Here is a 24,983-nt window from a genome sequence, read left to right as displayed (position 1 = left end):
GAGTTTTCCATACCCTTCTGATTTCTGATTTCTGCTGACTTTGTCTCATTTCTCCCCTGGAAATAGTATATAAGATGTTGTACTTCTTAAACATACTTGGCATAAGATATAGCTTGTGTGTGATCTCCAAATCCTAAACCCTCTTATCTTATCCTATCTTCTAAGGTTTTTACCTTCTGATCTCCTGGTCCTCTCTGTCAGAACTCTCTCACTTAAAAATGACCTGATGGCCCAGGTCAAATACCTATTACTTTTTGTTGTTATTCATCATATTTTGGTCACTGAATTGGGTATTTGACATCTATATGCAATAAGAAACTTGATCTTACCACTACCAATAAAGAATACTATCTCTAAATAAAAAACAAAAACAAAAACAAAACAAAAAATCCCTGCCAGTTAGTTATAAGTCCTCCAAATGTTACTGGCAAAACAGGAATAGGCTCAGAATACCAAATTTATCTTCCTGATTTGTTAGGGATTTTCATGTTGCTTTTCAAAAAATTTGGCAAACAAAATTATCATAATATAGCATATACCAGTCTTCTGTCAAAGAAACTGAAACAAGAAATAGGAAATCACTCTGCCAGAGCCATAAAGGTCAGGGACAATATTGGAACTGATACTTCATGGAGACACATATTGGAAAGCTAGACTTATTCCTCAATATAGCAAGCTATTGGCATCAATGTCTTCCCATAGAAGGTCATTGGAAACACTATATCTGAGGGTGACTATATGAAGTCTAGGAAGGCTGATAGTTTTTCTTTCAAGAACCAATTGAAGGGGAATTCAGAGGTAGCTCAGCAGCTAAGAGCATATACCACTCCGTGGACACTTGCAAACAAGAGCACATACACACAAGTACACATACATAAAAATGAGATATTTCTAGAAGAACCAATTGCGAAACCTGGTAGGTGTCCATGAGGACTCGGACAGAAACCTGCAATCCTATATGTCAAGAACAGCAATTTGATCCCTGTGTCCTAAATAGGTTCACTAGAGCAAGTATGCCAATTTGTTAGAATACTGCAAATCAAAGCTTTAGAGACCCAAAGAAGAGACTCAGCATACTAGATTGTGATGTCTGCAGAATCCTGGCACACAGACAAGACACAATTCATTTCAGGAATCATAATTTCTTCTCCATCTAAAGCGATATAAAAGGCTGATGGAAGATGCTCTTGGCAGTGTGTTAATGGATGCTAATTAAAGTCCTGCTTTGGACCAAAGGAAACAGCTGAAGAAAGCAGAACACAATAGAGCCTCGCAGATGGCTCCTGGAACAAGCAAGGTGGGCTCGGTGATTAAGACACAACACTGTGGAACTTCAGCAGCTGAAGCAGTTCTGTTTGCCTCATGTAGACACAGTATGAAGGTAATTATTCATATGTAAATGGTGTGAATTTTTTCTCCATTTTTAAAGAAAAATATCCTTATTCACTACGAATGCAAGCTGTAACAAGCAAATTCAACTAAACATCATCCTGTTGATTTTGTGGTTCCTTACTTCTTTCTCTTCTTCTTTTGTTTGTAATGGTACTCCCCTTTTTAGACATGGCTTGGCAAATAAAAAGTACATAACATCTGGAACTTCTTAAAAATCAATTTCTTTTTCTCCTTTATTTTTCTGTTCTATAACTAAAAATGGACTTTCCAATTTGCATCATGCCTTCTTCCCCTCCCTTCCCTTTGTAAAATAAATAAATAAATGCCATCTGCTCTAACAGCTCAGTCGCCCATTATCAGCCTTAGGCAATCCAAAACTGCCAGTTAGTCAACGCAGAAAATATGGTTTTGAGAAGAAATTTGAACAGACCCTTTGCTGTAGTGTAGTTTGGCATCCTGCCAAATCACAGACCCATGCAAATATGGTCCAACGTCCTAGGGACTTGGAAGAAATCCTTGCAATCTGGGCTTTGGTATAGTAGCACCTTGACTTTTTCTAACAAAGATGTCTCCAAAATTCAACTGTTTCATAGTTAATGAAACCCATCAATGGCTCAGAAAAGCAGATCAGCACTCTGATGGAACTGTGGGGTCTTTGAGGAGACTGGTTTCCCATGTGTCCATATTCCTGGGATCACAGTGGTTCTGGCACATCACCAGCCATTCATTGTGCTACCCCATAGGAGCTACAAACACTCAAGTCTACACTTATTAGTCACTGATAGTCAGTGTTACCAGGCAGTGATCACATGACTCATATAGCATGAAACTTGATATCTTCAATTATTGTCATGACAAGTTCAGAATCTAATGAATTCAGAAAATTCCACTCTTTCAAGGAAATTTCCAGCATCTTCTTTTTGTCACTTTTCTCAATTTATTCCTAAGTATTTACAACTATACAAAAAAAAAAAAAAACTGATGACACTCACATGGTATGGGGATTCAAATTCAGGACCCTACTTTTGCACACATTGAGCCACCTCTCCCATCCACTTCTTGATCCTAAATATTTGCTATATACCTTCTGTCTCCAATAACATAGTTCTAGTCATTGAGATTTATAAAAGCATAGACATTATTTTAAATGTCATTATTGTAGAACATGTTAAGATAAGAAATTGTTAAGAATGATAGTCATCTTCAGTGACTTCGGTTGCAGAAGCAAACTGTTTGAATAAAGGAAGACATCAAGACAGAAGTACATGAAGATCCAGAAGCAGGGCATCAGAGAAGGGGATGCTTCAGAAAAGAAAGATATTTGTGACAGATTGTAATAAAAAGGTAAAAATATGGCTAGTCATGGGAAGTGAGGGATGGAGTGCAATGATTTTAAATTTGACATTTATTATATTTTTTAAAATGAGTATGGTGTTTTTCATTTTATTTTAAATATGGATGCATGTGAGGCACATTTGTATTTGGTGCCCATGGAGGCCAGAAGAGGGCATCAGATAGCCTAGAACTGTAATTATGGTTGGGAACTGCCATGTACACATTAGGAATTGAACCATGGTCCTCTGAAAAAGCAGTCAGTGCTCTCAACTGCTCAGCCATTTCTCCAGCCTGGGGTAGGCATTTTTAAATAAGAAGGTGAATGATTGAAAAAGAGACTTGTATCTAGGCACTGCTTTCAGTGAATCTTAAATCACCTCACTTGCCTAGAATCATACTCATGGAGTAGAGAGTGGTGGAAGATGTTTCTTGATTCTTGTGTGATATGATACCCACTAAATCTTCCAAATTATGATGGCTCCTAATATTAAGGGAGGGAGTGGAAATTTTTCTTCATAAAACTATAGGGAATCATTGAAGAATTTTCTAACAGAGCTGACACAGTATTGGATATTTGTTTTAAATTATTCATTTGACAAATGTGTGGAAGGAGAATTGTAGTAATGCAGGTGTGAGTCAGAGGCCCATTGGAGATGATATTATAGTAGCTCAAGTGATAAGTCTCTCAATAGGGAATCATTATATTAAAGAAATCATCTCTATGTAGCCTAAGCATTAATCAAACATGGGCTAGATATCAATCCTTGGGATTGGATAACTTGGTTCCTGTAATTATTATTGTGAGACAGAAAATGAGGGATAGATTTATATTATAGATATGAGAAGTTTATTATGGTTGAAGGTGTACCTGTTAATTATAGTATATAGTGTATTTTAACTGTTATGAATTCATTGGTTCTAAGTTTGTGATAATTGTTTATTTATATCATACAATTAGTCCTTTGAAAACAATATACTGTGACATAAAAAAAATGGCTCAGTGGTCAAGAGCAGATATTGTTCTTGCAAATGACCCAAGTTTAGTTCCTAGGATGCACAGCCATGGCTCATGGTTCTACTACATAGAACTGATCCTCAAAGAGTCTGATGTCTCTGTTCTCCAAGGACAGCTGCACACACAAGCACACACCTACATATAGACACATTAACATATATATAATGAAAAATAAATATATTAAATGAATTAGCTATGCATTGCTTCTGCATTATCTTAGAGATGAACAACCAAAGGCTCAAAGAGAAGAGGGCATGCCCATATTTCATAACTCTTAAGAACAAAATGAAAGCTGCCAACAAACTGAATGCCAAAGTTGCCAATGAATCCAGCGTCTACAAGACAAAATGGAAGCCTGTTGTCTTTTCCAGGCTCTTCTTTTCCACCTCACTATTGTGAATACAAACTGCACAGGCAACTCTTTTATAGATTCTTTTGCATCCCTGAGCAATTTGGGAGGAAGTGGAGAAGATAAGTCAATACAGATGATGATAATTTGACAGCTCAAAATCTCTAGAGGGTCAGACATAACATCTCCACATCAAGAGCCTCTAGTAGGGTTTCTTGTAGGCTGCTACTTTCACTGTTGTCACCTTGGTAATGACCCTTGCTTTCCCAAAATCAGCCACAAAGAATTAAAGCTTACAGAATGTTAAATAAATAGTTTATGAACTCTAAGATGTAGGAGCTTAATTTCCCCAGGAGACACCCCAGGTGGAAGTCTCAACTTCTTTAAGCCCCTGTCACCTTTTTCATAAAACAAGCGTAGTGAAATGGCATGGGGTTTTAAAGCACAAGCACCCTTCAATCTTCTAATCTAATATGATGATTAGTCTTGTCTGCTTGCCTGGATCTGAGCTCAAGTAAGAGATAAGGTGCTAGATGCATGAGAAATTTTCTTGATCAGGTTATTTGAGATAGGAACAAGCAACACAAATGTGGGCAACATTTTCCAGGGGCAGATGTATGAAAGTGTGCCCTGGGTAACAGTTTTGATTTCTGTCTCATTGCATTTGCTAGTGACTTCATCTACCTGATTTTGGTTCTATCTACACTGATGTCATTGTTGATGCTGTTGCCATTTTGACTACATTCCTTTAGTAATAGCAGAACCCAGTTTCTTCAGACTTACTATGGGAGCTCAAGACCAATGGCACACCAGAAATCTTTTAGGCCTTCAGTACCACTTTAGGATTTCCCACTCTGGCCATGAACTCCCACCTATACCTTTGATTAAGGCCATTCTATCTCCTTGTGTTTCAGCACAGGAGACACTCTATTGTTCCTGGTCACTATACCACTATTACACCAAGATCCATTGTCTATGAGTTGGGCTTCTTCACCAGACACTTCTTAGATATGCAGAACTTTTTAATGTTCTTTCTTACCTACCTTACTTAGCTAGTTGCTGTGGCCGAGATTGTCACCATCCAAAGAAGCCTTGGTGTTTTGTGAAATTCTGTGAGAATTTTCTTTCCTCACAGGAATTTAAACTATGAAATGTGTAAGATTTAGAACTGGGCAGTCAGAGATTCAGATTTTGGCACAGGTTTCTAACAGAACATTGAATGAAATTTCCATTAAAATTCTAAGTCACTCTGTGCCCCAGTTACTACCTCATAAAGTTGAGTTCAATACAAGATGGGAAGCTTTAAGTATCATGTAAATATTAATCTCGTGTACTCTGCTCTCACTGTAGGTCAAATATGCAACACGCAATGCTAGACTATGCCACATAGTACCAACTGGTTTCTCCACTGACAACCTCTTCTCTATAGTATGTTCCACCTGCAGCTTGCTAAGTTTTTTAACCATTATTAAGTCAAAACCAACTATATTCATGATGGTAGTGTCTTAGTGTGGGGCCTATGCAACTTACCAATGTAGCCCTGTTAGCCTGTGTAAGCATGTTGTATACTTCTCACATCATCTTATAACTGTCTAATAATGCACATTATAAAGCATATCACCTCATTTAAAAAAGGAACAACAATAAAACACCAGTTCCCAGAACTAAGCTCCTTCCCAATGTTCCTAAGAGTCCTCACAAGTTTCACTGTGATGGAGACACATACACAAATTGTTCCCTGGTTTTTAAGTCTCATAATCTTCCAAATGCTAGTGTAGCAGTTTCCTTTAAGAGGAAGGCAGATCCCAGTTGAGTGATGGCATCATTCAATCTTTAGGTGTCCTTTCCCTTGTCTTAATCACATTCCATTGTTTACCACTTAAGAATCACATAACCATGGAGCACATGTGTTACTAACTCACTGTTTGACTACCTATTGCTTATTCTTTATGTCATATTCACACAATGGGGTTTTGTCTGCCTGTTCCTGATGCTATTAAGAAGAAAGACATATGAGTCAGTCATTCCAAGACTCATTCCTGACTTAACCTTGTAAAGATTATTTGGATTTATGTAATTTTCTTAATTTAGTCATTTTCCCAAAGTGAATCAATTCTAAACTACTTAATTTAAACAGTATGTAACATGTGGTAATTTCCCCCTGAATTATATTGCTATAATTTCTACTAGTCTCCCTACTCATAAGACTGAGAATCACTCAGAAATAATTCACTATATATACTAGCATATTGCTTGTTTAAAATCAATGCAGAGTGAATGAAACTTTCACAGGTTGTGATGAAAATTAACAATAATAAGTTACAGGAGATATAGCTTTGTGGCCGAGTGCTTGACTACCATGTGCTAGACTCTGAATTTAATCCATGATACTATAGATTGAGAATAATAGTAATCATAATTAATAAACAATAGACATATTTATCACTGCTGTCAGCAACACTTCTACTTGTGTTGAGTGTCAGAATGCTCAAAAGCCTCAGAGAGAACAGGTGAAGATAAAAAGGATGAGTGTAAGGTAACTACCATGGAAGGAGATACAACCTCCAGTTCCCACAGAGAATCACACACAACTATAAGTGCAGACTTTAGAGAACACTATTGCAGTTATTGCACATGGCCTAAAGTAGAACTCAGTAGATTAAGAGGAATATGAGAACTCCTTTTTGTATCAGCAATTCATTACATAAATATTCTAATTATTCAATACCTATTCTTAGATAGATAATGTATCTCTTTATGGTTGTACACAGACACTACACAGATTAGGTTTTCAGGTTGCTGTGTATGTTTCTTCATTCATACTATTTTTATGTCTCTTTCCCTAGTTTTACATTTTTATACCTTTCTTTCTTGCTTTCTTTCTTTCTTTCTCAGTTTATTTATTTTTGCTATTTAATTATAATATTTTTACATTTAACAATGTCTATACTCTGAGAATCTTAACTACATTCCCAATTTCCCTCCAAGCTACTGTAACCAACTACAATTTTTTTTCTGAAATTTATATATTTCTCTTTGCCAATTCTACTTCCCTCCAAATTCTAATCTTATAAACTAAAGTCTAAATAGACAAAGAAGCCATTGTTCTGTTGTTGTTGTTGTTTTATGGGATTGTTTTGTATGTGTGTAAATGTGTGGGGCTTTTTAAAAATACATTCTACATATTCACAAAACTCTTTAAGTTTAAATATATTCTGATCATATCTTTCCTTCTGATAAATTCTTCTGAATCCTTTCCCTGTTCCTACCCACTCAACTTTAAATTTTTCCTCAGAAAACAAAACAAAACAAAACAAAGAAAGAAAGAAAACAAAGAAGGAAAGGAACTAACACCTAATACAAAACAACATAGCCAAGGGGAGGGGTGCATAAAATAATTAAACCCCACCCTAAAACAAACAAAATAACAAACAAATAAAAGCATACCTACCAAATTGTACTCAAATAAGAGCTCTCTTTCTCTCCTCCCACCTCTCTCTCTCTCATGCATGCACATGCGCACGTGTGCACACACACACACACTCACACACATACACACACACACACACACACAAACACACACACAAACACACACACAATTGTGAAATGCATTATATGTTGGTCGACTACTCCTGAACCTGGGGCTTGCGTTGGAGTGGCTTATATACTACCGAGTATCAGTCAAAAACCGATTTTTCCTTTCCCAGCGGGTCTAAAGGACAAGTCAGTTATAAACCTTTACAGTAGTGATTAAGATGTCATTCATTCTTACATGTTGCAGTATCTTTTGGGAAAGGAGAAATTTACATGTAAATAAAGAAAATATCTAAAATAAAAAAAAATGTCATTCATTCATCTGTTCATTAATTTCTTCATTAAAACCTTCAAATCAAAGCTGGACAAGGTAAAAAACAACAACAAAGAAACAAAGAGCCCAAGAGAAAGTACAGAACCAGAGAACCATTCATTCACACACACAACAATCAACAATATGAGCTAACTAGTACCCTCAGAGCTCCCAGGGACTAAACCACCAACCAAAGAGTACACATGGTGGGACTATGGCTCCAGTTGCATGTGTAGCAGAGGATGGCCTAGTTGGTCATGAATGGGAGGAAAGGCCCTTGGTTCTGTAAAGGTTCTATGACCCAGTATAGGGGAATGCCAGGGCCAGGAAGCTGGAGATGGTGGGGTGGCAAGCAGGGAGAGGAAGGAGGGGGAGGGAACAGGGTTTTTTTTTTTTTTTGAGAGGAAACTGAGAAAGGAGATATCATTTGAAATGTAAATAAAGAAAATATCTAATAAAAAATCCCATAAAACACTGAATATTAAAAATATCACCTAAAAATGTAGATGATATATTCATCTATATGTTTGTATTCATATGTATGTGTATATGTATTTATATGTATGTATATATATTCACATATATGAATTCAACAAAGATAAAAATACTGAAGGTAACAATTTGACATAGTGTATATGAAAACTATCAGTTAAATTAAAAGTCATATATTAAATCTGAGAATTAGAATGGATCAGGATGAAGACAGAATGTCTGAATGGAAGACAAGGTTGAGGAACTAGTGTAGTAAGATTAAGACAAACATTAAATAATAATAAGACACCGATAAAAATTATAAGATACTTATCTCCCTCTGCAATGCCAAAATAACTGGATTTTATCATAGATCAAATATGCCTAACATCCATTTACTTCAGAATATACATTTTCCTCAACAGCCCATTCAACATTCTCTATAATGGATCATATAATAGGATAGAAGACAAGTAGTAATAGTATAGAAATATTGAAGCAATGTGAATATAAAGATGTTAGTTTTGACTTGTGATCAAATGACTTAGAAAGATTTTAATTTATTAACAATCTCTTTTGTTTTGTTATATCTGTTTTGAAATGTCTACACTAGGATTACAAGTAAAGTGATTACTTCAGTTTGGCAAAGACACTCCCAGTACTTTCTTTAAATTAATGTATAGAATGGTCATTAATATTATTCCCATTTTCTCCTGAAAATATTCTTGCTCCCAGTTCAGAATATATATAAATGAGATAATTTGCTATACAAAATTGCAAAACAAACAAATTCAGAAATACCTCCTTCAAAAGCAATATATAATCCAATGTATAAGATGAATTTACCAAGTAGTATAGGAGGGAAATGTATGAATTTATCTTTAGAAAATGTAACCAGAATGAAAGAAAATATTTAAGATTTCCAATCTAAGAGTCAGTTTTAATTCCTATCACGGCCTTGTTGACACTGTGATACTGATGTCCAGACAGTAATTATATATTTTATTAGAACTTATTATGAAATGTCCTTTCAGGTTGGTGGTCTTCCAGATAGGATTGTATGACATACTAGACGTCCAGAGAATTCTCACTGAGCCTGAGTGAGCTAGAAACAGTCTCTCCCCCCTTTCAGAGAAAACACCAAGTTACTTAAGGTAAATTAGCCTGTATCCTAGAGACAAACTTGAGTGTCTTAAGCCAGTCATCAAAGATGGCTTCCTTTACATTCTTCTGCTCTAGAAGATGACATATCCATGAACAGGTGTGGGCTGACATGCTGCATGTATGCACCGATCTGGACCTTTCATGGACCTACATACACCATCCTGATGCTTCCAGGAAACGAGTCTGTCTCCAGAGAAAGAACAGCTGCTGAGAAAGCATGAGTGGAATCCACTCAAAGTCAGTTCTGCTAAGCCAAGGCAACATTCCAAGTGATCCAGGAGGATGCTGGAATCAACAGTGTCAAAACTAATGTTCAGGTCACGCAAAATTAAAATTCTCAAACTGTCAGATGACAACTGCATTAATAAACCATTAAGAAGAAAATCTCAGACGATTGATGATCTACCTTGCGGCGATATAAAGCTGGAGTCCTGTTTCACAGGGAGATAGTACCCTTCCCTAGGCCAGCTTGTTAATGTGGAATGAGAATGTTCTGGTGCAGAGGCATATTTAGTATGTGATGAAATGGCTCCGCGTCGAAGAGTCATTTCTATCCTGAGATGTAATTGGCCTCTCAAAAAGAATGAAGAGGGAAAAGCATTCACTGAGCCATCATTGCTAATGAGTCCAAGGGGCACTACAACAATGTTGTAAGCATGGAAACAGCAAGAACACAACCCCTTGCCTTAAAATCCTTATGACCCAGGAGATTCCTAAAGTTAATGAATAAGATAACATTTAATGCCAGGAGTGTCAGGATTGAAATATAATCTAGGGCAGATGCTTGGGACATGGTGTAGCATCAGAGAGAGAGAGAGAGAGAGTACTTGCTGCTCTTGCAGAGTACCACAGTTTCTTTTCCATGTCAGGTGGTCAGAACTACCTGAAATTTCACACAGAACATTTGCCACCATCAAATTGCATCTGTGTGTACCTGCATACATGTGTCATACACCCCCCCCCCCACACACAGAGGGGAACAGTGAAGAGAGAGGGAGAATGGAAAGAGAGACCATTGTATATGACCTCTTTTTTGACATTTCCATTTTCTTTATTATAACAAGTGAAACTATCAGTTTCTTAAAGTACCTGACAAGAAATTTTAGTCTATAAGATTGAAACACCATTTTCATCCAACATGGAAATTCAAAGGAGACGAAGAATTTTATTAATGGTCACATCAAGGATCATTGTCTAGATTAAACAAATAAGCATGTTGTCCTGTTTGTTGTTAGGATAGTACCTTATCCTAAGAAGAATTCTTGGCTTGTATGGTCCTAGACCTATCCTTTATTATGACCACTCCACAATGATCAATATGTCTTCCATGACTTTTTTGTCATAGTGTTTTGTTTCGCCCTTTAAGTCATGCTCAAATGTATCTTTTATTCATTTTTATTGGTTATTTTATATATTTACATTTCAAATGTTATTATCCCTTCCCAGTTTCCTCTCCAAAAGCCCCCTATCACCTCCTCACTCCCTCCTGCCTCTATAAGGGTACTCTCCCACCTACGCATCCATGCCTGCCTCAGTGCCCTAGAGTTCCCCTCTCCTGGGTAATCAAGCCTCCACAGGAACAAGGAGCACCCATCACAGTAATGTAAGATAAGGGAATACTCTGCTACATATCCACCTGGAGCCATGGGTGCCCCTGTGTACTCTTTGGTTGGTGGTTTATTTAGTCCTTGGGAACTCTAAGGGGCCTGGTTGGTTGATGTTGTTCTTCTTATGAGGTTGCAAAACCCTTCAACTTGTACAATCCTTGCCCTAACTTCTCCATGGGGGTCCCCATGCTCAGTCCTATGTTTGGCTGTGTACATCCACATCCATATTGGCCCTGCTCTGGCAGAGCCTCTCAAGGGAACGCTATACTGGGCTCCTCTCAGTAAGCACTTCTTGGCATCGGCAATAGTGTCTGTGTTTGTTGTCAGCAGATGGAATGTATCCCTAGGTGGGACAGTCTCTGGGTGGCCTTTCCTTCAGTTTCTTCTCTACTCATTGTCCCCACATTTCCTCTTGACAGGAAAATTTCTTGATTAATATTTTTGAGGTGAGTGGGGCTCAACTAGGGGCTATGCCTATCCACTGGATATGGTCTCTACAGGATCTATCTCTACTTTGTTGGCCATTTCTGCTGAAGTCCTCCCTGTTGGGTCCTGGGAACCTCTTGGGTCCCTGGCATCTGGGACTTTCTAGTGGCTACCCCTAGTTCTCCCTCCCCACTGCTACACACCTACTTTCAAAGAGGAGCCTTGAGATTTCTATATAGTCAAGGATGAGTTTGAACTCTTGAGAGTACTTACTGCACGTCTCAATTTCTAAGATTACAGATGTGCATTTCCACAGACACATTTCTACAAGATGATTATTATGTCATCTCTATAATCAGTGTTCTAAAGAGTAGAACAATATTGTAACTTACTTATCCTTGAGAAATCTTAGGACTATGAATATATATAAGGGATATGCTCTCATGTCTAAAGGACTGTTTGACTACATGATAGGCAGGTTCTAGAGAAATGCAGGTCCAGGGTTGACAGTCAAATGGAGTTTGCTTCAATGAAATTCAGTTAGTCTGGTGAGTGAACCAGTGTTATGTGACAAGTGCATACTGGTGGTGGAACAGATATTTTTAGGATATGTCATTGTGAATAATCAGCAAGTATTGGTTCTTAGGCTATCCAGTGAGCCAATATTTTACATCTGCACCATTTATGAGATTTTATTTCCTAGAGATTAAAAATGTCCTTTCCTTAAATATGAATATTTAATATTCCTTAAATCTAAATCACCTCTCCACACAAATTATTTTATAAGTTTAAAGTTTCTGCACTGCCTGCACAATTTGGTTTTAGGTGCATTTTTCTTATGCATCTGTGACATGTCCATCGCTAAAAATTACTTTACCACACATCATTTTATGGGTATATTTTCTTATTTGTTTCTCCTTATTCTTTGACTAATGGGTGACACAACTAAGTCAAGACCAAGTCACTTGTAGATGCTCAGTGCCAAATATCACCCTAGTATTCAGAAAATCATAAACAAATGGTCACAAAGAGCGATTAAAGAGGAACAAGGGAATTGAGAGGTGCTCATATATAGTCTGAGTCACTCAAAGTACACACTATTGCAGCACCAGATATCTTTCAACTTAGATGTTCCTGAGGTTGTTCTAATTAAATTGGGCTCTAAAATCCTGTTGATAATAAGTGCCTAGGAATCAATATTTCTCCCTAGACTTGAAGTGTAGGGATAAGGTAAAAATCTTGCAAAAAAGGGCTAGAGAGGTGGCTCAGCAGTTAAGAGCACTAACTACTCTTCCAGAAGTACTAAGTTCAATTCCCAGCAACCACAAGGTGGCTCACAACCATCTGTAATGGGATCTAATGCCCTCTTCTGGCATGTCTGAACATAGTGACAGTATACTCACATAAAATAAATAAATAAATATTTTTTAAAAAAGAATCTTACAAATCTTGATGTGAATATAGCTTATTTTGTGTTTGAGATGAGTGTGGGTGATCTATAAATGGACTAAGCACTGTGGCTATTTTAAAGGATGCTCTCTAAAAAACTGGAACATTCCGCTCTAATCAGATAGTTTACAATTATCTTTCCCTTGATTCTGAGTTCTGTAACTATTTGATTAATATAACATAGTACAAATCATGCTCTTCTGTTCATCATCTGGAATACTCTAGAGAAGTTTACTCAATGAAAATGGCCACTGTGTTTCAGAAAGCCCAAAGCTGCTCTTGATGGAAGACCACATGGAGAGACTAGACCTAGATAACATTCCCAGGTGACAATGATGCTTGAACCAGAATCAAGCACCTAATGCATGAGTGAGAATATTGTCTAACAATTTAAATCTGTAGTATTTCATTTCTCCCATATTAAATCTGGTTATTGTCAGGGCATACAGAAGCCATGCTTGCTGTTCCTTGTCTCAATTCATAGGCCAGAGGAAGTATAAGATATAGAAATATTAGAGTTTGCTATCTGTAAGTTTTAAGGTTTTTCATATACAAATTAAGCAAAAATAATTCATGATGTTAACTTATTTAAAATGTTACTTACATACCAAAAGAAGAAAATTCTGTTATGCCTACTATTTGATTCTAAAATCTTCAACAGGGTTTTATTCATTTTCCTGGTTCCAACTCCCTTCTCTACCAGAAATCTTTGTTCAAGGAGCCAGGTATAGCTCTACAGATATAAACTGGTATATCCAACTCACTTTACAACCTGCTTAGGAACATCACACCCAGTGATCACATAACCAAACATCAAAACACTCATCATATGAATGAGGGAATGAATGTATTACCTGGACTTGTCAAATATACTACAAATATACTGGTCAAATTTTACTGTAAAAATAACTGACATAGAGAATTGAGGCACACCTAATAATAGCCCCTAACATTATATCAATACTACATTTTTAGTCTTTAAAAAGCCATTATGATTTGTATGTTTTGTGACTCCTTGTGTTATGAGATAAATAATAGAAAAACTAAAGTCCTGAAATATTACTGTACTTTAATCTTGAGAACATTCTCTTTAAGTTGGTCCTAGGTTTTTGGGCAGTAGATAATCATTTTCATTTTCAGATGTGGCATAGAAGCCATCCTAATCAGAGCAATTAGGCATAAATTTTTATGTCATACATTTATATGATATATTTTGATAAAAGCCACCCTCTACTTTCACAACACTCAATGACTCCCCTATCTCTCTATCACTTTTCCCCTCCAACATGTGGTCATCTTTGAAAAACCCACTCAGTCAATTTGAAGCTGCCATATGTACATGGGTGAAGGGCTATCAACTACTGGAGCATAGCTAAGATTTCAGAGGCTATACAACCAAAAATGATTTAAAAAAAAACAAAAACTTTCTCTCACTTAGCAATTATCAATTGTCAATAAGAATCACTCTTCTATCTATTCTAGGATTTTGGTTGGTTTGATTTTCTTCAGACACAATCTCTATGAGTTCATGTGAACAACAGCCATATCAGGTTGCTGCAAATAATATTTCTCTGAAGACATCTACTATGTCTGGCTCATACAATCTTTCTTATTCTTCTTCCACAATAATCTCTTACCTTTAGGAGACATTAACACAGTGTAAATGTCTCATTTAGAGCTGAGAACTCTACAATCTTTTATTCTATACATGTTGACAAGTTTTGTGTCCTAATAAAAATTATTAGGTAAAAATGTGTATTAAAAGTTTACTTAACTGTTGACTTGTGATCTGTAATAACTACTGAATGGGTAATATATGGCCACTACTGCAACAACATGAAGAATGTTATGGATATCTAACCACTTTCTGATTTTATATAGTACTTCATCCACAAAACAAAGCTTATACCTGTTACTGTCAACTGGAAAAATTGTTCGTGTGTCATATGATTAGGAAAAGTGTTACACAGAAATATACTATTGACTCTGACCTAAATTTCCTCTCTACTTACATATGATGGCATCAAGAAAAATTCCAAGCAAAATGTATGTAACTTAAGGGACAGATTCTGCTCTAGCCACTATAGAGTGTGAAGATTTGTAGTGGATAGCCCCCATCCAATTAGAAAACATGTTGTTGGTACTAGACAATGAATTCAATGATAAATAGCAATAGGTGAAAGCATATCACAAATAGAGAGTGCTTGTGGATCCTTTTCTCAGAAACACTTTTCATATTGGTGGAATTTTTTATGCATCACTTATTGTTTCTCTTTATTTTTATTTTTTCCATTCAAACCATCCTTTAGATAACTGGATTTCCCAGTAGATTTCTAGGATACATCACCATTCCTCTCTCTTTATACTTTTTCAAGCATGATAGCCCAGGGATTTTCAGGCAGGAACAAGTGTCATTCATGAGTGTGTACTTAGGTAACATCCTTATACTTTGGTTGCTACAGTGGAGAAAAGGCTCTTTGCTCTCTCTTCTCTTCTGAAGAGCTATTGGACACTGAAACATCTCATCACTTGTGAAAATTATAGTGGCTTCCCTGTCCTTGAACAATCCCATGTAAGGACAGACAAATGAAGACCATCAAAGTTCTTCAGTTAGTATTTCTGTGAAGTTGTAAGAACATTTTAGGTAGACAGTAGATAGTCCATGAGTTATCTTTTGAAATCAGGTTATTTGCAGAATATTTTAACTGATAATGAATAACAGAAGTGCTTTACAGACAAAAGACCTATCATTATTACATCAACATCACCTGATGAATATATTCATAACTTAGAAATTCATATTTCTACCACAGGTGGTTATTCCGCTTACCAATTGTCAGGCGATCATGGAGTAGTTTCCAATACCAAGGGGAAAAACTCATTGCCCTATGATGTACTTATTGAAACTGATCACCTTGTCACATGTTTTAACTACTTTCGTTGGATAGTCTAAAGTTGTAGATGGATGGAATATAAAGCTTGGTTCAGAAGAAACATTGAAGCATAAATTATTCATGCAGAAGACACTATTCAGAAGTCATATGGTCATATGACAGAATGCCAAAAATGCTACAAAAGTAGGCAAACCAGGGGCCTGGGAATGGGGAGCATCCTAGTGGCTTAAAAAATATTCAGTGAGAAATATATGGGCCCTGGGCTGGGCAGTAGATGTGTGTGTGTGTGTGTGTGTGTGTGTGTGTGCGTGCGTGCGTGCGTGAGAGAGAGAGAGAGAGAGAGAGAGAGAGAGAGAGAGAGAGAGAGAGAGAGGAGAAACAGCCTGCTCTATCTGCCTGCTTGCTTCTGACATTGATGATAAACTCTTACTCCTGTGGAACTGTTAGCCCAAATAACCATTCTTCTATAAGTTGCCTTGATCCCTGGTGTTTTACCACAACAACATAAAGATACATACTCTAAGACTCATTTTGATAGAATAAAACTTAGGATGTATGTAGTATCAGATTGGCTGCCAGCCTCCTTTGGTCTGTCTGGTCTATTCCAGTTAAAAGTTTCTAAGTTGTGTTCATGAGAACCGCTCAGTCCTGTGAAATCACAACAGTAAATCTATCTACATAGAAGAGGGTTACACAGATTAAAGCAAGAGTCAATGGCCATTTTCCATACGAGCCTCATTGCTGTGGCATTGACAAAGTTACTGAAACACTATGGCTTTCAGTTTTTTCTCTATCAGTACAGATCCCTTTGTCTATTTCAGGTGGTATGAATGTTAATTGTGATATCATGTCTGGAAGAAAGGTTTCATCTATGACATTCCTAACAAACACTTGTAAGAATGCACTGGAGTAATGATTGGTCATAGAGGTAGTATGGAGGAAATCCTAAAATAAATATGTAAGTGTCCAAGAAACTGATGGTAGGTTTGAGTTTAGATCTGTGCCCACTTGGAATTACACTCTAATTGTAGAATGTTCCAAGAAATTTAAATAAACTTGACTGAGACACCAGTACTCAGTCAATGCTGTAAGGAGTATGACGAGAGTTTCAGGCCAATACAATGATTTTGAGCACTTACTGTGTCTCACTGTGTGAAACAACTCATGGATGCTGTACCCTGAAACTTGGCTAAGAGTCCTTTCCTGCATTTCAGCCATGGTCTTGGCTTCTAAGCAATATTGGTTGTCCCTATGATATCAGGAATAGATTATACCATGACTTTGTGTTCATTTGGGTTCAGAGTTAATTAGACTTAAAATAAATATACTAGATAGGTTTCCATAAATTTCAGTATTATAAGACAAATTATTATTCTCTTGTCAATCAAACTTAGACATCATCCAGTGTCCCAAGCATTTCTAGATAATGAGTAAAGAAAAAAGAAAATGTGAAGTCATTTACTGAGATAACAACTCTAAGAAAGTAATTTTTGCCAATGATTATATAGGTTAAGACACTAGAGAGGCATACTATCTAGACATGGTTTCATTTTGTTGTTGTTATTGTTAAGTATCGTTTTTATTAGATGTTTTCTTTATTTACAATATCTCCTTTCCCAGGATCCCCTCCAAAAAAAAAGAGAAAAAAAAGAAATAAAATTAAAAAAAAAAAACTAAAGCAAACCCCTTTTCCCTCCCCCCTCCTCCTGTTCACCATTCTACCACCTTCTGCTTACTGGCCCTGGCATTCCCCTACACTGGGGCATAGAACCTTCACAGGGCCAAGGCCTCTCCTTCCACTGATGACCAACTTGGCCATCCTCTGCTATACATATGCTGCTGGAGCCATTAGTCCCACCATGTATACTCTTTGGTTGGTGATTTAGTTCCTGGGAGCTCTGAGGGTACTAGTTAGTTCATATTGTTGTTTGTCCTAAGGGGCTGCAAACCCTTCAGCTCCTTGGGTACTTTCTCTATCTCCTTCATTGGGGACCTTGTACTCATTCCAATGGATGGCTGTGATCCTCTACTTCTGTATTAGTTGGGTACTGTCAGAGCCTCTCAGGAGACAGCTATATCAGGCTCCTGTCATCCAGCACTTGCTGTCATCCACAATAGTGTCTAGATTTGATGACTGAATATGGGAAGGATTCCCAGGTGGAGCACTACACAGAAGGAAAATCAAAGCAGTCTGATACTCTCACCACACAGTTAGTACACACTGACACAAGCAGATACACTAAGGTTGAGAAGACATGACAAAGGAAAGAGGGCATCCATCCTTATGTCTAAGGAATGATATCTATATCTATATCTATATCTATATCTATCTATCTATCTATCTATCTATCTATCTATCTATCTATCTATCTATCTAATCTGAAACATTTCAACCCTTGGTAATACCCATTTCCTATACACATTCCAAGCTGTAAGATGGGGAGGAAAAAGTGCATACAAACACATTAACAATGTGATAACAGTAACATTGTAGAACACTCTGGCCCTGAGCTAAGGAATGAAAACCAGCTCCAGGCCACAGAAAAAGTAAGAGAAAATTCCTGTATTCCAAATGGGCTACCTTTAACCATACTTGTTACAATCTCTTGCTAGTTCCAAAGAATGTACAATAATTGGCCTTTCTTATTTGGCAGTTGCAAACAAAAATCTTCAGGAAACTTCCTTTTGAGAGAATATTAAATATTCCATTAGTAGCAATGACAGCACTGCAGCCACAAGGACATACAGTGGGTTTGATCCAGTGTAATTGATGACAGAGAGAGAGAGAGAGAGAGAGAGAGAGAGAGAGAGAGAGAGAGAGAGAGATCACATTAGTTGGATGATTGATAATGGGACATTTCTAATTACATCAGCCCTTTCCGGGGAGGTAGGTCAAGAGAATTATAGATCCCCAGCTAAAATTTAAGAGTTTTTGACAAATAACTGTAATTTAAAATACTATTATTAAAAGATAAGACAGATGTGAACAGCTTGTTTCTTTTTATGGGCTGGAGTCAGGCAGGGACAAGAGGGCACTCTGTTGCCATAATGGAACCAAGTATAATGATGACATGGAATGGCGATGATAGCATTTGATTACAGAGAACTAGAGCATTAATGACAAAATCATCAACTAAACAAGGAGAAAAGTGACTGTTCTGTTACCCACCTCCCCTTGTATTTATTTCAAAATGGTGCTCTCTTTTAATTAGTAAACAGAACTCATCCTCCTTAAAGAAGTTTTGAATAAAATAATAAAAGCAAATTCATAACCAATTTCTCTGAAGGCTTCTGATAAAGCTCCATTCACTTTCTATATAAATTGTTTTAGAGGTGAGAGCTATAGCACCCTGTTGTAACTTAATTTGATTTCTACTTGTTATCAGCATGCATCTTGAAATGTCATTAACTATCCTTTATACATTTATTCTTGGCTGCCACACATTCTCCTATTATGACATTTGAACACTTTAAACCTGATGTTCATTTAAACAAGAGGATAAAAGAAGTCAGACAAATATATTTCCTGAGATTTCCATGAAGGGTTTCATTTGTTTAATGTCTCAAACAAGTGTTTGAGAAAGTTAACATTGGTAGAAAACTTTAGTATCTCCAAATTGCTTTGCAAAGTTGTGGTATCTTCTTCATACCCTCAAGAACAAGAAATAATGTCACAGCAAAAATCCTTTGGGTTCAATATTTTAACAAAAAAAAATAAGTATGGCATGTCTTCAAAGTCCTAGATAAACTTACAACAAAACAATTGCTAGTTGGTAAAGGCATGCTTGGGTTTATAAAAATTTGATTCCATTTGCATCTATTAAGTTTTCTGTTTAAACCACATCACCCTTTACCTTCCATTTCTCTTTGGGGAGCTTCCCTGAGTGAACAGGAGAGGAAAAGGAGGAAGCCCTTTGCTCTGCTCAACACATTCAGGGATGGTACTGCACCCTTGGCTAGTTCTTTTTTTTTTTTTCTTAGACATAATACTTTACAGAAGCAACAAAACAGAAGAAGGATTTGCCAGTGGTTTGAGGGTCTTTAATATATCATAGTAGAAAAGGCATGGTGGAGTTCATGACAGTGGTAGGTGAGGCTAGGAAGTCTCATATCTTGGTCAGCTGAGAGACAATGAAAGCTGAGACTGAAAACAGAGGTGTTGCATATCACCTTCAAGGCCTGTACCCTACAGTCTTCCTCTATTAGCAAGGTCAAAGTGTCAAAAATTTCACAACCTCTAAAGGCAGTGTCACTACCCAATGACCAAGTAATTAAATATATGAACCAATGGGACATTTCACAGTCTAAACATAATATTGTTCTCAATTTAGAGGGCTTTGTTTCTGCTATCGTTACAATGTGCATGTTTACATGTATGCTTGGTTGTTTGCTCTTGAGCAATGTGTGATAGTTAATTCCTGGCATAGGCAGTTTGTTGACATATATTACCTTTCCTTCTAACATAACCACATATGATAGATAATTTGTATCATGTTTTGTTCTTCATTACCATGACTCAGTGACCATGAAGAAGTCCTGTACCTCAACTAGATTTCTTATGAATTATGGGTATGTTATAAGATGATGACCTATTTATAAAGTATTTCAGGATAAGAAATGATTGTCATAATGGTAGAATGTCCAATTATCTCACTTCAATGATGTGATAGAGTAAATCTTAACATTTGTTCTAAAATATGCATACTGTTCAAGCTCTATCATTTTATCGTTTTGACACCACATGACATATATCTTCAGAGATGGGACAACATTCAAGAGACAGAAACAATAAAAAGGTCTACTGACAGACATAACCATGTCAATGTACAAAAGCCCTTCCATTCTCTGAATATCCAGGTTCCACCCCAATACATTTTTCTTGCCTTTCTTTTACCCAAGTGTATAGTCTCCTCCAACCAGCTTCCTGTCAACTCTTTGCCAGTGCTTTTGATTGTATGTATTTGGCAATGGGGCCACCTAATAAAAAATTCATTTTCTCCACAATGTATACTACCCCTAGAGTAAGGTCTCAGTGCCTCTTTCAATGGTAGGAGTATTTCATCTGTTTTGCACAGCTCATGTCTCCCTCCTGCACCAAAACTTTCAGCATAATGCAAAATCACAGTAGTTAAGTCTCCCATGATACATGACATCTGTCTCCAGCCACAAATCACCTAGGGTAATTAAAACATAATGAAATAGTGTAGTCAGTCAAGACTTAATGGAGGCCTTTTCTGCCGTATTTACCTCCTACATTAAATTCTCTAATTAGACAGCTACACTTCATCTTTCCATAAGCTCAGTTCAATGTGTTAAACTGAATTGATTATTTTTAATGTATTGTTTTTATTATTTCTACAGTTGCTTTAGGTAAAGAGGCCAAAAGACATAGGGAAAGATAGAAACTCTTATTTTACATAAAATATTACAAATTTCCTCAGAATATTAGTTTCTACCCCTAGATGATTTCTATACCCTTCTTGGTATTTTTACATGGGTATAAACAGCAACGATCCTGACAATACCTTGTCATCAGTAAGCTCGGATGCTCTCTCAGTGTTATTCTGAGATCCAAGGAGATGTACACATGTCAACCAGGCACTAGACTTTCCTTCTTGAGCTGATTATCTGCCTAGAAAGGCAAACAGATAATCACCAGCAAATACTGTAAGTGTATAGATTAAGTGTGGTAAGACAAGAGGTTCTTTTCCTAAATGGTAATTGAAATGATCCTGGACCTAAGTGAAAAAGAAGCAACTTGAGTAAATATATCTTAGCAACATAGGTGTGGTTCATCCACAGAGAAGTGGGGGAAGTAATATTCTGGTAGAACGAGGATCTAGGGTAAGACTTTAGCATGTGATGGCCTTTGCTGATACCTCCTGAGCTCTGTGGTACAGTGTGTGTTGAAGACTTTGGCATCTTCTCTGTGTGAAACGAGAAACAGCAATGATCATTAAGTCAAGAACTGGTACAACTTGAACTTCTATGAGTTGGATACGAATATGAGTAGAAAGTCAGAGATGTTCTCTGAAACCACATGTGGAAGCCCTTCCTTATCCTTCACCACTATTGTAATTTGCAGTGGAATCATTAGGAAGTAATTCACTATAATCAGATTATGAGGATGCAGCCCTGATAATGAGACTGGTATTCTCAAAGACAACAAAGAGAATAGAGCTAATATTTTCTATCTGTCCTGGGAAGTAACAGTAAGAAGTCAGATGCATTTGAGCCATGACATGGGACCTGAGGGTTGGGTTGACCAGCACTTAGACTGTGGATTTCTGGAAGTTCAGAACTGTAAGAAGTACTTGTCTAGAGTTGAGAGAATCCTCATATGACTATTTTGTAATTGTCTTAGATAAATAAGACAGAAGCCTAAGAGGACTATAGTTAAACCCCTAAACTTCCCTGAATAGAACAGCACCTCCATTTAAAACCATAGTTATCAAAGTTTCTCAGAGATGGGCTATGTATGGTGACCCACAATATGTAGAAGTTAAGTCCAAACTCTCACAGAAATCTTACTAACTTTTAAAAACATGACTTATCTTTGTGCCTCAGCCATCTACACCTGTGCTGACAGTTCCCACCATAAATTTGTTTCAAACCTAGTAATAATTGGCCCCTTCTTGTCAATCCAGTCTTTAATATTCTAAACGACCTACTTAAGTCTGAGAGTTGTACCCTAGACTAAGTGTATTAAGTGTTCTTTCTTTTCATATGTCATAATTCTTATCTCCACCTGTGATTTGTATTAATTTAGTTATTCATTCATCTTCTGTCCACTTCAGGAAGCAGAAGCTAAACTATAGCAATTTATGAATGTCATAAACTCTTGATACATTGCCATGTTAGATAAATATTTATAGAGAGAGGAACAATTATTTAATACATTATAAAATTACATTTAAAAATACTACACTTAAAAATAAGAGATGAGTCATTCCTCTCTATATATTGCAAGGCTCTGTTTACATTTGTGTCATTACAGTCTGTTCACATGGTACACTGTAGAAATGAAAGAGTCAATGCAGCTTACCCTTATGGGCCCTCCGTAGAAATGATGTATGGTAGTTTCAGGGAGGTTATGCTTTTTTTTTTATTAGATATTTTCTTTATTTACATGTCATACAATATCTCCTTTCCCAGCTTCTCCCCAAAAAAAAGAAAAATAAAATTAAATCAAAATTAACAACAACAACAAAAAAAAAACCCTGTTATCCCCCTCTTCCCCCTGCTCACCACCCCACCCTCTCCTGCTTACTGGCCCTAGCATTCCCCTACACGGAGTTGGCAAGAAAGTTCAGTGGGTAAAGGACTTGCCTCCAACCTGAGTAACCTGATAACCTGAGTGTAGACACTGAACCCACAGAATAGAAGTTGAAAATCGACATATGTGGGTTCCACCCAGCAGTTGACTCAGACAGATATAGACACCCAGAGCCAAACATTGGATGAAGCTTGAGAACTATCAAGGAAGAATAGAAGAATTGCAGGCCCTGAAGAGTATAGGAACTCCACAAAAAGATCAACAGAGTCAACTGAACTGGACCCTTGGCAGCTCTCAGAGTTGGAACCACCAACCAGAGAATGTATACAAGCTGGACCTAGACTTCTACACTCATATGTAGCAGATGTGCAGCTGGACCTTCATGTGGGTCCTGAAAAACTGGAATGGAACGGAGGCTATCCTCAAAACTGTTGTCTGTACTTGAGATATATTCTTGCATTTAGGCTGCATTGTTTGGCCTCAGTGTGATAGCAAGTGCCTAGCCTCACAGAGACTTGATGTGCCAGGGTGAGGGGGAATACCTGGGGATGGGGTTGGGGGAATGGCAAACTGTTCAGAGTACAAGAGGAGGGGGGATGGGGGCAGGATTGTGGCAGGGGATAACTGTGACGGGGGAAATGAGCAGGATATAAAGTAAATACATAAAAATATTAAAAGAAATTGAATTAAAGAGAAAAGAAAATAGACACATGTGGATTGTATTTTATCTGGCATATATGCAGGTGTTCATACAATCCCATGTAAAGTAATAAATAAATGTAAGAACTATTTTAAAATGAGATCATGGAGGGGCTGGGCTATAGTTTGAGTAGCTATATTAATCTATCTGTGTAATATATTTATTCATGAGTTCTTCAAAATAAAATGATTTTATTAATAAGAAAAATGCAATGAAGAAAGAAAGAGAGAAAGAAAGAAAGGAAGGAAGGAAGCAAGAAAGAAAGAAAGAAAGAAAGAAGAAAGAAAGAAAGAAAGGAAGAAAGAAAGGCACAAAGGAAACCACACCCTAGATACACTTTCTCTGCCTGTGCACAGTGGCAGCTCTTCTACTTTGAATGTTACCCAGCACTTTCTGAAAGATCTATGTATATTTGAAAGCATTGGATTGGCAGGAGGGCAGGCAGAGTCAATCTCTAAACAGACTAAAGTGATGGTAAGGAGACAGACACATGTGAAATGTCAAATGGCCCCACTGAAAGAGGGACCTCACTTCTCTTATTAGATTATTATGATAATACTGACAGCTACAATAATCCTTGCCACAGATGTGATGCTGGCTGCTCAATAAAAATCTAATAAGGCAGAGCAGATCTTGACACTGCTGCCCTGCTTAATGGAAACAGCACGTAGGAAAACACACAGACAGGATCAGGTTGGTCTGGAAAAGGAATTACTGCAAATGTGGAAAATCAAGTAGCATGCTGACGTCAGTGCAAGACCTTAAATGACCCAAGTGACCTGAAGGAGCAGGGTACCTCAGATGTTACTTATCATGCATATGTCAGCAACTTTATGTAATGAGTCCAGCAATGGGTGTTAAGTTTAGTTTTCATGTACAGTAAGCAAGTGTTCCACCACAAGCCTATAACCAAGTCCTATTTAAAACTTTGCTTAAGACAGGGTCTCTCTTCATATTCCAAGCTGCTTTTAAACTCTATCAACAATCCCCCTGCTAAATAATAATCCCTGTGTAGACTCACATCTGGGTCCCTTTATACACCTTCAAAAGGAGAGCAA

This window comes from Mastomys coucha, unplaced genomic scaffold (assembly GCF_008632895.1).
Source record: "Mastomys coucha isolate ucsf_1 unplaced genomic scaffold, UCSF_Mcou_1 pScaffold11, whole genome shotgun sequence".
NCBI classification, from domain to species: Eukaryota; Metazoa; Chordata; class Mammalia; order Rodentia; family Muridae; genus Mastomys; species Mastomys coucha.
Note: the sequence above shows the minus strand (reverse complement) of the source record.